Genomic DNA, 14,863 nt, shown 5'->3' on the forward strand with positions numbered 1-14,863 from the left:
TAATTAATTGGGGGATAAAGGTAGCATCCGCCTCCACTAAACTGTGGAACCAGGTCTGCCTTGCTCACTGCAGTGGCCTCGGCCTGGCACAGGAGCGGGCATGGGGAAGCCTGCAGTAAACACTGCTCAGCACAGGGCGGCTGGCAAGGAAGGCCAATTTTCACCTTGGTCCATAGAACTGCACTCAACAATTGTGAAACCAAGAAGGGACTAAGAAAACCTCGACAGGGCTCGGCTCTATCACTCACAGGCCAGGGTCACCTACAGCAGGATGGGCCTGCGGGTCACAGGGGCCTTTTGAGTACATGCTCACCCCCACCGCTCTCCTTCTTCCTCCACGGTCAGACCCCACACATCGGTTGACCACCTACAGCACTGACCCATAGCACATTTGTGGGATTGGTAAGGGGGCCACTTGTTGAAACCAGAACCTTTCTCTTCATTTTTTTATTATGAAATAGGACCCAGACAGAAGGGGATACAAAATGAATCTGTGCAATTAAAAGAATAATCATGGATAGAAGAGCCATGTTTCAGGAATTTAGGCTGTACTTCAGAAACACCCTCTCCCTTCTGTGCTCCATACCCACTCTGTCCTCCTCCCTGCCCTGGAGGTGACTGCTGCCCTCTCTGACATCTGGGATCATTATTTTGCTTCCTCCTCTTTTTGAGCTTCATGTAAATAGAAGTGTGCTGTGGATGGTCTCTGGATCGGCTGCTTCCACTCATGCCATATTTGTAAGACTTGCCCATGCTGAGTACAGCTGGAGCCTCCCCATTTGCAGTACTGAAAATCTCTTATGTGAATAGACCACAGTGGATCCATTCTGACAGCCACCATCAGTTCCCAGGTGGAGCTATTCCAAGCAATGACACTAGACTCACCCATGTACACGTCTGTCCCTGTGCCAGTAAGCTCAAGTCCCTTCATGGGTTCCTCCCATGTGTATCCCTGGCAGTGTGCTTTTAGTCTTACTAGATATTTTTCCAAAACTGTTGGCCAGTTTACCCTAAAAGGAGCAGCATAGGAGAGTTCCCACACTTCACTTTACTAAAGCTAACGACAGCTAAACATTTTCATTTTTGCTGGTCTGGTGAGTATGAAATGGCACCTCATTGTGGTTTTAATGGGTAGTGTCCTGATTACTAAGGAGACTAAGCATCATTTCACCAGTTTATTGACCATTTGATTTCTTCTCTGCAGTACCTGCCCAAGTTGTCAGCACATTTTTCCAATCAGTAGTTTGTCTTTTCTGTGTTGATTTGTAGGCGTTCTTTATATATTTTGGATACTTAATCTTTGTTGATTACATTTATTACAAACATGTTCTTCAATGATGGCTTGATTTTCTCTTTCAATTTTATTTTAAGGATACAAGTTCTTAATTTCAAGTGTAGTTGAATTCATCAAACCTTTCCTCACGATGGTCATATATAAATGTGTCAACTCAACAACTCAACCTGTTGTACACCTTAAACTTACACAAGGTTATATGCCAATTATATCTCAATTTTTTTAAAAAAAATCTTTTCCTTCATGGTTAGTGGATGTTATGCCTTTTAAAATAAATTCTTCTCTGTCTCCAAGGTCCTACATTATTCTGTAACATATTCTACTTTTATAATGTTGCTTTTAACGTTTAGTTTTTCTTAGTATAATAGCTTTGTTGAGATATAATTCACGTTGCCAATTAATTCACCCATTATACAGAGTAAAATTAAAGTTTTTAATATATCCACGGTGTTATGCAACCATCTCTATAAACAATCTTTAGACATCTTCATCACCAACAAAAAGAAACCCTGCACCCATTAGCAGTCACTCCCTACTCCTCCCTTATCCCCAACCAGCAGCCCCCTAGCCCTAGGCGAGCACTAATCTACTTTCTGTCTCTAGAGATATGCCTATTCTAGACAGTTCAGAAAATATGTGGTCCTTTGTGGTTGGTTGGTTTCTCTCATTTAGCATGTCTTCAAGATTCATCCATGTTATAACCTGTATCAGACCTCCTTTCTTTTTATTTGCAAATAAAATTTCATTACATGGATATACCAAAGTTTATCTACTCATCAGCTGACAGACATTTGAGTCATTTCCACTATGGGGCTATTATGAATTTGCTGTTACAAACAAAGTTTTTGTGTGGACGTATTTTTCTAGAGTATTAACATAGGAATAGAATGGCTGAGTCATGTTAACACTTATGTTCAACCTTTTGAGGAACTGTCACACTATTTCCTAAGTAGCTGCACCATTTTGCATTCCTACCAGCAATGCATAAGGGTTCCGATTTCTCCATATCTTTGTCAACACTTGTTATTATCTGTCTTCTCAATTACAGTCATCCAAGCACTTGTGAAGTAGTATCTCAGGTGGTTTTGATTTGCATTTCCTTGATAAATAATGATATTGAATATCTTCTTATGTGATTATTGGTTATTTGTATATCTTCTTTGAAGAACTATTTATTCATATTCTTTAGTCATTTTTAACTGGGCAATTTGTTTATGATTGAGTTGTAAGAGTTCTTTATATATTCTGGACACGAGTTTTATTAGATACATGCTTTGCAAATATTTTGTCCCATTCTGTGGGTTCTCTTTTCACTTTTTTGTTACCTCTTGAAGCACAAAAGTTTTTTGTTTTTATAAAGCATAATATATCTGGGTTTTTTCTTTTGTCAGTTAAGCTTTCAGTATCATATTTAAGAAGGCTTTGCTTAATCCAAGGTCACAAAGATGTGCTCCTTTTTTTCCCCCAATAATCTTATAGTTTTGGCATTTACATTTAGATCTTACATTAAATTAAATCCACTTTGAGTTGATGTTTGCATATGTCATGATATAGGGGCATTGTCATACTTTCACATGTGGATATCCAGTTGTCCCAGCACCATTTGTTTTAAAAACTACACTTACCCTTTGAATTGTGTTTCAACTCTTGCTGAAAATCAGTTAACCATATTGTAAAGGGTTTATTTCTAGGCTCTCAATTCCATTCCATTGATCTAAATGTCTATAGTTATGCTGGTTGCATATTGTCTTGGTTACTGTAGCTTTGTAGTAAGTTTGAAATTAGAAAATGTGAATCCTCCAACTTTATTCTTTTACAAGGTTGTTTTAGCTATTCTGAGTCTATATGAAATTTTGGATCAGCTTGTAAGTTTCTGCAAAGAAGTCAGCTGGAATTTTAGATGGTATTGCACTGAAGGAGTAGACCAGTTTATACAGTATTGCCATCTTAACATTGTTATGTTTCTGATCCATGACCTTGGGATATATTTTCATTTATTTGATTTTCTTTCATTTCTTTCAACATTTTTTTGACATTTTTGGAGTATAACTTTTGTGCCTCTTCGGTTAAATTTATCCTAAAGTATTTTATTCTGTTTGAATCTGTGTAAATGGAATTGTTTTCATATTTTCATTTTCATAATGCCTACTGCTAATGTATAGAATGACAATTGATTTTAGTATATTGACCTTGTACCCTGCAAACTTGCCAAGCTCATTTATTACTGTAGTTTTAATAGTTTTTTATTGGCTGATTTAGGATTATCTATATAAAATAATGAGTATAAATAGAAATAGTTTTACTTCTTCCTTTCTGATCTGAATGCCTTATATTTCATTTTATTGTCTAATTGCCTGGCCAGAACCTCCAGCAGAGTGGTGAAAGCAGACATCCTTATCTCATTCCTGATCTTAGCACTCAGTCTTTAACCGTGAAGTATGATGTAAGCTACGTGTTTTCCATAGGTGTCCGATATCAGGTTGAAGAGTTCCCTTCTTTCTTTTTTTTTTATAAATAAATTTTTATTTTAATGGGGTGACATCAATAAATCAGGGTACATATATTCAAAGAAAACATTTCCAGGTTATCTTGTCATTTAGTTCTGTTGCATACCCATCACCCAAAGAGAGATTGTCCTCCCTCACCCTCTATCCAGTTTTCTTTGTACACCTCTCCCTCCTCCTCCCCCTCTCCCTCCTTCCCTCCCCCCACCCCCCGTAACCACCACACTCCTGTCCATGTCTCTTAGTCTCGCTTTTATGTCCCACCAATGTATGGAATCCTGCAGTTCTTGTTTTTTTTTTCTGATTCACTTATTTCACTCCGCATAATGTTATTAAGATTCCACCATTCTGCGGTAAGTGATCCGATGTCATCATTTATTCTAGCTGAATAGTATACCATGGTGTATATGTGTCCCAACTTCTTTATCCAGTCTTCTATTTTTTTTTTTACAGTGATTAAAAGCCTTTAAGCAAACTCTTGGCCAATACAGCAAGAATTCATAAAAGAGTAGTGTCCTTAACATGTTCACCAAGTCCAAGTTGGCCCCATCACCATGCCAAATCCCTGAAAATGCAACCCAACCACAGTTCAGTCTGTTAGGATCTGTCACAGGGAGCAGGAGTCCAGGAAAAGTCCACATCCAGGAAAGGTCCGCATGGCACTGAAATTGTTGTCACCATTCTATACTTTGCCACTCATGTCCAAGTCCCAATGACCGCTACTTCTAGCTGGTAATGGTTCAGGTAGACTGGAAAAGCTATTTGCAGCATGCATAGATATGGAGCTTCTGTTCTCCTCTGCCTGGAGAGATGAGACCAGGTAGCTTTTCCCTGGAGCTCTGCGGCATGGTAAAGAGAACCTTGGGATACACTAAGCTGGGTGGCAAAGGTAGATTCATAATAGAAGTTGGCAAAAGGGGGAAAGAGAGCTCTAAATTAGGAGTAGGTCCCAGCCTGAAATATGAGTGGGGCATTGAGGTAGGAGGGATAAAGGAAACACTATATATTAAGCAAAGCAGCAGAAAATAGGACTATCAACACCCACAACAGAGATCTTTGAGGGAAGAATAAAAAACATGACTATCGGGCAAAACATAGTTAAGTGGCCCTTGTGCAAATGAGATCAGTTTACCTGCTTCTTGGGAGAAATACCCTAGGCTCGTCCACAGTGTCGTAGATGGGGCCAATGGCCCTGGGCACCTTCAGCCTTCAGTAGAAAACCCCAGCTTTCTGGGCAAGGTTAGGTCATAGGTGGCTGGAGCAGGCCTAGAAGAGACTGAACCCTCCCTTAGAGGAGCAAAGGGGAAGCCTACCTTCCAGTGTCCCTGTTTCCTCACAGCAGAGGCATATAATCCTGGCAGGCTTTAGCTCAATGACCTTCCTTTCCACTATTGAAGCAGGACCCAGATGGCATCCTATGAGACTTCTTTGGGGCATTGGAGCCTTTAAAAGTGTATCCTAAAAGCTGGTAGTTCCCCTGACCTCTATTGGGCTTTTTCTGCCTCTAGGTATCTTAAAAGCCATGCTCAGAAGATCTCGCCAAGGGGTTTGAGGATCCCCCTCCACCTATATAAATCTTTTCCATATATCTGAAGCTATTTGGAAAAAGACAAAACAGTGTTATTAGCTGAATCTAATAAAGAAGGTAGTCATTTGCAGGCAAAAAAGATTTGGTGTCTCCTGTTCATCAGCATTCCAAAGAAATGTAAATTTTTTTAAGTACAAAACATGATATGGTAGACCCATAGGAGTTGCAGGATATGACTACCCCCTCTTAAATTTTTTTAGTTGACCTTAAAATGTTTGCTGAGTACACTTTAATAATACCTTAACTTTAAAGATTGTAAGCATGACAAAATACAGTAAATGCTTTTGCTCCATATGCAGGAGCATTTTCAGTTTAGCCAGTTTAGGAAATCCAATAATAGAACAATGGATACAGACAATGAGCTATAGCATGCTTAGCAGCCTCTCCTGTTCTGACAGAGGTTACTATAGATCCGGAATATGTATCCACTGTAATGTGAACATACGACTGTTTGCCAAATGAAGGTATATGATTAACATCCATCTGCCAAAGTTGTCCTGGTAGGAGTCCTTGAGGGTTAACTCCAAATGAAGGGGCAGTATAGGACCCCTTGTACAGGATTTCCCAATCTGCCGTGCTGCTTCCCGAGAAAGTTGAAACTGTTTACACAGGGCTGCAGCGCTCTGGTGATGAATAGTATGAGACTGACTTGCTCAGTCTGTCATGGTTGCTCCATATAATTTTCTTTTGGGTAGCTTGATCAACAAGAACATTCCTAGGCCCTGGCCGGTTGGCTTAGTGGTAGAGCATTGGCCTGGTGTGCAGGATTCCCGGGTTCGATTCCCAGTCAGAGCACACAGAAGAATTGCCCATCTACTTCTCCACCCCTCCCCCTCTCCTTCCTCTCTGTCCCTCTCTTCCCCTCCCTCAGCCAAGGCTCCACCGGAGCAAAGCCACCCCGGACACTAAGGATGGTCCCATGGCCTCTGCCTCAGGCGCTAGAATGGCTCTGGTTGCAACAGAGCAACATCCCAGATGGGCAGAGCATTCCCCCCTGGTAGGCATGCCAGGTGGATCCCGGTCAGGCACATGCGGGAGTCTGTCTGACTGCCTCCCCATTTCCATCTTCAGAAAAATACAAAAAATAAGTAAATAAAAGAAAAAATACAACCAAAAAAAAGGAAAGAAAAGAAAAGAAAAGAAAAAAAGGGGGGATTCCCCTGTGCTAAAGCTCCAGGGATCATGGGGTGAGCTCGAGTATGTCCTATGAAACATGGAGCTCTATGTTGACATATAAGTTTTTGAAGGAGGAACTGCTGAAATAGTTCATCAGCATTTGTCCCTAAGACAGCAGTCTTTATAGTGGAAACACCATAAGTAAATATTTGCTGTCTGTCTATAGATTAAAGGGGGAATGTGGGAAATGCTGAAAAGCCATGATCTTTGTGCCCCTCCCCTCCCCCAACCCCCTTCCTCTCCTCCCCCAACATTGTTGCCCATGTCTCTGAGTCTCATCTTTATGTCCCACCTATGTATGGAATCATATAGTTCTTAGTTTTTTCTGAATTACTTCTTTCACTCAGTATAATGTTATCAAGGCCCATCCATGTTGTTGTAAAAGATCCTATGTCATCATTTCTTATGGCTGAGTAGTATTCCATAGTATATATATACCAAAGCTTTTTAATCCACTCGTCCTCTGATGGACACTTGGGCTGTTTCCAGATCTTTGCTATTGTGAACAATGCTGCCATAAACATGGGGGTGCATTTCTTCTTTTCAAACAGTGCTATGGTGTTCTTGGGGTATATTCCTAACAGTGGTATAGCTGGGTCAAAAGGCAGTTCGATTTTTAATTTCTTGAGGAATCTCCGTACTGTTTTCCACAGTGGCTGCACCAGTCTGCATTCCCACCAGCAGTGCAGGAGGGTTCCCTTTTCTCCACATCCTCGTCAGCACTTATTCTGTATTGTTTTATTGATGAGTGCTATTCTGACTGGTGTGAGGTGATATCTCATTGTGGTTTTAATTTGCATTTCTCTAATCATTAATGATGTTGGACATTTTTTCATATGCCTATTGGCCATCTGTGTGTCCTCTTTGGAGAAGTGTCTATTCGTTTCTTTTGCCCATTTTTGGATTGGATTGTTTGTCTTCCTGGTATTAAGCTTTACAAGTTCTTTATAAATTTTGGTTATCAACCCCTTATCAGACACAATGTCAAATATATTCTCCCATTGTGTAGTTTGTCTTTTTATTCTGTTCTTATTGTCTTTAGCTGTGCAGAAGCTTTTTAGTTTGATAAAGTCCCATTTGTTAATCCTGTCTTTTATTTCACTTGCCTGTGGAGACAAATCAGCAAATATATTGCTGCGAGAGATGTCAGAGAGCTTACTGCCTATGTTTTCTTATAAGATGCTTATGGTTTCACGGCTTACATTAAAGTCTTTTATCCATTTTGAGTTTATTTTTGTGAGTGGTGTAAGTTGGTGGTCTAGTTTCATTTTTTTTGCAGGTAGCTGTCCAATTTTCCCAACACCATTTGTTAAAGAGGCTGTCTTTACTCCATTGTATTTCCTTACCTCCTTTGTCAAATATCAGTTGTCCATAGAGCTGTGGGTTTATTTCTGAGTTCTCCGTTCTGTTCCATTGATCTATGTGCCTGTTCTTATGCCAGTACCATGCTGTTTTGAGAACAATGGCCTTGTAGTATAACTTGATATCTGTAAGTGTGATACCTCCTGCTTTATTCTTCCTTTTCAAGATTGCTGAGGCTATTCGTGTTCTCTTTTGGTTCCATATAAATTTTTGCAATATGTGTTCTATATCTTTGAAGTAAGTCATTGGTATTTTAATTGGTATTGCATTGAATTTATAAATTGCTTTGGGTAATATAGACATTTTAATGATGTTTATTCTTCCTAACCATGAGCACGATATATGGCTCCACTTATTCGTATCTTCCCTGATTTCTTTTATCAATGTTTTATAATTTTCCGAGTACAAGTCTTTAACCTCCTTAGTTAGATTTATTCCTAGGTACTTTATTTTTTTTGGTTGCAATGGTAAAAGGGATTGATTCCTTGATTTCTCTTTCTGACAGTTCATTATTAGTGTATAAAAATGCCTCCGATTTCTGAGTATTGATTTTATATCCTGCCACCTTGCCAAATTCATTTTTCAGGTCTAGTAGTTTTTTGACTGAGACTTTAGGGTTTTCTATATACAATATCATATCATCTGCAAATAATGATAGTTTTACTTCTTCTTTTCCAGTTCGGATGCCTTTTATTTCTTTTTCTTGTCTGATTGCTGTGGCTAGGACTTCCAGAACTATGTTGAATAAGAGTGGTGAAAGGGGGGCACCCCTGCCTTGTTCCTGATCTTAAGGGGATTGCTTTTAATTTTTGCCCATTGAGTATGATGTTGGCTGTGGGTTTTTCATAGATGGCCTTTATCATGTTGAGGTATGTTCCCTGTATTCCCACTTTACTGAGAGTTTTGATCATAAATGGGTGCTGGATTTTATCAAATGCTTTTTCTGCATCTATTGAAATTATCATGTGGTTTTTCTCCTTCCTTTTGTTTATGTGATGAATCACATTGATTTTTTTTTATAAAAATCACATTGATTAATTTGCAAATATTGTACCAGCCTTGCCTCCCAAGAATAAATCTCACTTAATCATGGTTTATGATTTTTTTTATATATTGCTGGATCTGGTTTGCTAATATTTTGTTGAGGATTTTTGCATCTAAGTTCATCAGGGATATTGGCCTATAATTTTCTTTTTTGTGTTGTCTTTGCCTGGTTTTGGAATCAGAATTATGCTTGCCTCATAAAAGGAGTTTGGAAGTCTTCCTTCCTCTTGAATTTTTTGAAATAGCTTGAGAAGGATAGGAGTTAGTTCTTCTTTGACTATTTGGTAGAATTCAATTGTGAAGCCATCAGGCCCAGGACTTTTCTTTTTTGGGAGTTTTTTGATAGCTGTTTCAATCTCATTTGTTGTAATTGGTCTGTTTAGGTTTTCTGATTCTTCCAGACTGATTTTTGGAAGATTATATGATTCAAGGAATTTGTCCATTTCATCTAGGTTGTCTAGTTTTTTGGCGTACAGTTCTTCATAGTATTTTCTTACAATATTTTGTATTTCTGTTGTGTCAGTTGTTATTTCTCCGCTCTCGTTTCTAATTTTATTTATTTGAGTCCTCTCTCTCTTTTTTTCTTGGTGAGGCTCGTTAAAGGTTCATCAATCTTGTTTACCTTTTCAAAGAACCAGCTCCTGGTTTCATTGATCCTCTGTATTGTTTCCTTAGCCTCTGTGTCACTTATTTCTGCTCTGATCTTTATTATTTACTTTCTTCTACTAGCTCTGGGCTTTACTTGCTGTTCTTTTTCTAGTTCTTTTAGATGCAGGGTTAAGTTGTTTATTTGAGCTTCTTCTAGCTTCTTGAGGTATGCCTGTAATGCTATAAACTTCCCTCTCAGGATTGCTTTTGCTGTGTCCCATAAATTTTGAGTTGATGTATGCTCATTATCGTTTGTTTCTAGGAATTTTTTAATTTCTTCTTTGATCTCAATGTTAACCCATTTGTTATTTAATAACATGCTAGTTTCCAAGTGTTTGAATGTTTTTCAATTTTTCTATTGTGGTTGATTTCTAGTTTAATGCCATTGTGATCAGAGAAAATGCTCGATATGATTTCAATCTTCTTAAATTTGTTGAGACCGTTTTTGTGCCCTAACATGTGGTCTATTCTAGAGAATGTACCATGAGCGCTTGAAAAGAATGTATATTCTGCTGTTTTAGGGTGAAAAGTTCTGAAGATATCTATTAAATCGAGTTGATCTAATATGTCCTTTAAGTCTGCTGTTTCTTTGTTAATTTTCTTTCTTGAGGATCTATCTAATGATGTTACTGGGGTATTGAAATCCCCTACTATTAAAGTATTGTTGTTGATCTCGCCCTTTAAGTCCATCAAAGTCTGCTTTATATATTTAGGTGCTCCTATATTAGGTGCGTAGATATTTATAATGGTTATATCTTCCTTTTGGATTGCTCCCTTTATCATTATGTAATGACCTTCTTTATCTCTAACTATGGTCTTTGTTTTAAAGTCCATTTTGTCTGATATAAGTATTGCTACCCCAGCTTTTTTTTCATTTCTATTTGCGTGAAATATTTTTTTTCATCCTTTTATTTTCAGTCTGTGCATCTTTTAATTTAAGGTGTGTCTCTTGTAGACAGCATATGTATGGGTCCTGTTTTCTTATCCACGCAGCTACCCTATGTCTCTTGATTGGATCATTTAATCCATTAACATTTAAGGTTATTACTGATATGTACTTGTTTATTGCCATTTTTTTCTTTAAAACTGTATTCCTCTTTTGCTATATTCTTTTTTTCCTTTGATCTGTTTACAACAGGTCCCTTAGCATTTCTTGCAGCCTTGGTTTGGTTGCAGTGAATTCCTTGAGGTTTTTTTTGTCTGTAAAGCTTTTTATTTCTCCTTCAATTTTAAATGATAGCCTTGCTGGATAAAGTAGTCTTGGTTGTAGGTTCTTGTTCTGCATTACTTTGAATATTTCTTGCCATTCCCTTCTGGCCTCAAGTGTTTCTGTTGAGAAGTCAGAAGTCTTCTTTATGGGGGCTCCTTTGTAGGTGATAGTCTTTTTTTCTCTAGCAGCTTCTAATATTTTCTCTTTATCATTTAGCTTTGGTATTTTAATTATGATGTGTCTTGGTGTTGGTTTCTTTGGGTTTCTCCTTAATGGAGTTCTCTGTGCTTCCTGAACATGTAAAATGTTTTCCTGCCTTAATTGGGGGAAGTTTCCTGCTATGATATGTTTGAACAAAGTCTCTATCCCTTGTTCTTTCTCTTTTTCTTCAGGAACCCCTATGATACGGATGTTATTTCTCTTCATGTTGTCACAGAGCTCTCTTAGAGTTTCCTCAGACTTTTTGAGTCTCTTTTCTTTTTTCTGCTCTGCTTCCGTGCCTTTATTTATTGTGTCCTCTAACTCACTGATTCGATTCTCCACTTCATCCATCCTGCTTTTAATTCCTTCCATTGTATTCTTTATTTTAGATATTGTATTTGTCATTTCTGACTGATTCTTTTTTATTATTTCAATGTCCTTTTTTATATTTGTTATCTCTTTATTTAGGTTTTCGTAATGGCCATCTATGGTTGTTCTGATATCTTTGAGCATCCTAACAATCGTTATTTTAAACTCTGCATCTGGTAATTTGGTTATATCTGATTCACTTAGGTCCTTTTCTGGGGATTTCTCTTGGTTTATTTGTGTTGTATTTCTCTGCCTCCGCATTTTCTCTTCATGGGAGTGGCTGTGATCATGCGCTCAGTTGCACAAGTGTTGGTGGCCTTGGCCTTTGCCCCGCCCCCATGTGTGACATTATGCTCAGTCCTGAGGGCACTGGCGAGCACCTTTGCTCAGCTGCGGGTCTCTGCCTGTTTCCGGGCTTTCACCCTGCCCTTGCAGGAGGAGCCCGCTGGAGGAACGGCTGCTAGCCTTGGCTCTACCGCCGGGCAGGACTGCGTTCCAAAGCTCAGCTCAGTAGCTGAACTCCGCCTCTTCTGGGCTTTTGGCTCCACCTGCACGGGAGGAGCCAGCTACCAAGTCAGACCGCAAGCCTGGGTTGCACGGGCAGTGCTCCTGTGCCCTTGCTCAGGGGCTGGTCTCCACCCTTTCCGGGGTTCCCGCCCTTCTCTTGCAGGCTGGATTACAGGCTGCAGGCAGCTGAGCTTGACCGCTTTTGCATGTCTCCTTTTCTCCAGCCGGGCAAGATTGAGCTCACACCTGAGCCCAGTGGTGGCCAGCTGGCTTCCGCCCCTCCCAACAGAACCACGCTTTTGTCTCTTGCTGCCGCCCGCCCTCCGGCAAGCCCTCAGCCACATGGGTGGGTCGTTGCAGCTCGGACTCTAAGACTCACTACTGTATACCCAAAAGCTCCCTCCTTCTATGCAACTCTGCTCTGAATGCCGCGGGGGAGCTTGTTTGGCTGCTCTCCTGCTTCCCTTTGCTGGTATTGCTGTTTCCGGGGGAAATATTCACTTCAGCTTTGGGGAGTGACTCGTCCCAGGGGTTAGGGTGGCTATCTCCCAAAATGTTTCTCCCTGTGCCTCCTAGATTACACTCTCTTCCTGTTACTCTGGTCCTCTCCTCTCTTCCCATCCCCAGGAGCCCCGGGTGAGTTGTTGTGAGAGAGATGTCCTGCGTGGTCCCTTTAAGAAGGATCCTGAATCTGAGAAATCAGACTCTCACAAACAGTATCCTGACTTGTTTCCAGCTAAATACTGTCCTTATGCCTCTTCTGGGCTCTGGGACTGCAGGCTGGGGCTTTGTTCCTGGGGCTCAGGACCCTTCCCCTCTGCTAAACTCACTTTCTGCCACGCGAGTTTCTCCCTGCTGCCGTTCGCTTTGGGGAGCTGGGCAGCCCTCTCCGCGTTTCTGCTTTTTCTACCAGTCTCGGTGTGGCTTCTTCAGTGATCCTTGGTTGAAGAGTCCTCTTAGTTTAGTCCAAAGTTGGTTTTTCCAGATGATAGTTCTTAAAATTAGTTTGTAATCCACTTTGGTTCTGGGAGGTAGATGTTGGTACATCCGCCTACTCCAGCACCATCTTGTCTCTGTTTCTTTTTTAATGTAGGAATTTACAGCTATAAATTTATTTCCTCTAAGCATTCTTTATCTGCATCCCATAAGTTTTATGTTGTATCTTCATTTTCATTCATCTCAGAGTATCTTCTAGTTTACCTTTTGATTTCTTCTGTGACCCATTGTTTATTTAGGAGTGTGTTGTTGACTTTCCACATAACTGTGAATTTTCCAAATATTTTATTATTTCTTTAGAGAGAGAGGAAGGGAGAGAGAGATAAAGAGAGAGGGGCTGATTTGTTGTTCCATGTATTTATACATTCATTAGTTGATTCTTATATGTACTCTAACTGAGGATCAAACCTACAACCTTAGTATATTGGGATGACACTCTAATCAACTGAGCTATCCAGCCAGGGCTTCCAATATTTGTTTTTTATATTGATTGCTAATTTTATTCCATTGTGGTAGGAGAACATATATTATTTCTGTTCTTTGAACTTTTTTGAGCCTTGCTTTATGATACAAAATATGGTCTATCCTCAAAAATGTTCCAGGTATGCTTGAAAAAAATGTGTACTCTGCTGTTATTGAATGGTGTGTTTTATAGAGATTTATTAGGTCTAATTGGTTTATAGAGTTGTTCAAGTCTGTTTTCTAGTTTATCTTCTGCCTAGTTGTTCCCTCCATTATTAAAAGTGGGGAAAGCCTCCAAGTATTGTTATTGAATTATCTATTTCTCCCATGAAGTTTTTGCTTCATGTATTTAGAGGCTCTGTTGTTAGGTGCATATGTTTTATAATTGTTAAATATTCCAAAAAAATTGATTCTTTTATCATTAAGAAATGTTCCTCTTTATTTCTAGTAACATTTTTTGTTTTTGTTTTTTGTTTTAAAGTTTACTCTGTCTGATATTAGTGTAGTCACTTTGTCTTAGAATTTCTTTTTTTATTCTTTTTCTTTCAACCTATTTTTATCTTTAATTATAAATATGTTCTTTATAAGCAGAATATATTTGGATCTTGGCTTTTATATGCTCTAACATTTTCTGCCCTTTGATTAAATTGTTTAATCCATTTACAGTTATCATTATTGATATAGTTAGATTTACATTTGACATTTTCCTTCATGTTTTCTATATGTCTTGTGCCATTTTGTTTTTGTCTCCTTTTATGCTTTTTTATTTAGCACTAAGTGACTGTGTTCTAGTGTAGTATTATAAGTCTGTTAATGAAATTATACTATATTTTTGTAGTTATTTTCTTAATGGTTACTTTATGCCTAACCTGCATCACAATTTATAAGAATCTGCTTCAGATTCATAGTTAATTCCAGTGAGATGGAGAAATGTTACTCCTCTACATCCTCTTCCCATTTATCTGCTATTAATTTTATTTTTTACTTGATTTATTTGAACTAAAGAAAGATCATCCATTTCTTACACCCCAACATCTGAGGTTCACCCATGTTGTCACAAATGACAAGATATCATTCCTTTTTATGGCTGAATAATACAGGGTGGGCAAAAGTAGGTTTTTAGTGGTTTGTATGGAAAATAATGCAATAATTAATAAATAATAATATAAGAATAAACTCTGGATTTCACATACAACTGTTAACCTACTTTTTCCAAACTGTGTGTGTGTGTGTGTGTGTCTTTGTGTATGCCATAATTTCTTTATTCATCCACTGATGGACACTTAGGGGTTTTTTTTATGTCTTAGCTATTGTAAATAATGGTGCAATAAACATAGGGGTGCAAATATCCTCAAACTAGTGTTTTTGTTTTCTTTAGATCAATATCCAGAACTGAGATTGCTGGTTCATATGGTAGTTATATTTTTACTTTTTGAGGAATCTTTATAATGTTCTCCATAGTGCCTGCACCAATTTACAGTTTCCACTAGCAGTGCACAAGG

The 14,863-nt window shown here is 38.8% G+C and overlaps 1 protein-coding gene and 1 pseudogene across 2 annotated transcripts in view; both read left to right on the forward strand.

The window, feature by feature from the left end:
• FSTL4 (follistatin like 4) overlaps nucleotides 1–14,863 on the forward strand; it is a 539,950-nt gene that overhangs the window by 276,777 nt on the left and 248,310 nt on the right. The gene's annotated exons all lie outside the window — the stretch shown is intronic.
• LOC136333983 (large ribosomal subunit protein eL29-like) overlaps nucleotides 6,569–14,863 on the forward strand; it is an 84,637-nt pseudogene continuing 76,342 nt past the window's right edge.

Source organism: Saccopteryx bilineata, chromosome 4 (genome assembly GCF_036850765.1).
Source record: "Saccopteryx bilineata isolate mSacBil1 chromosome 4, mSacBil1_pri_phased_curated, whole genome shotgun sequence".
In the NCBI taxonomy this organism is placed as follows: domain Eukaryota; kingdom Metazoa; phylum Chordata; class Mammalia; order Chiroptera; family Emballonuridae; genus Saccopteryx; species Saccopteryx bilineata.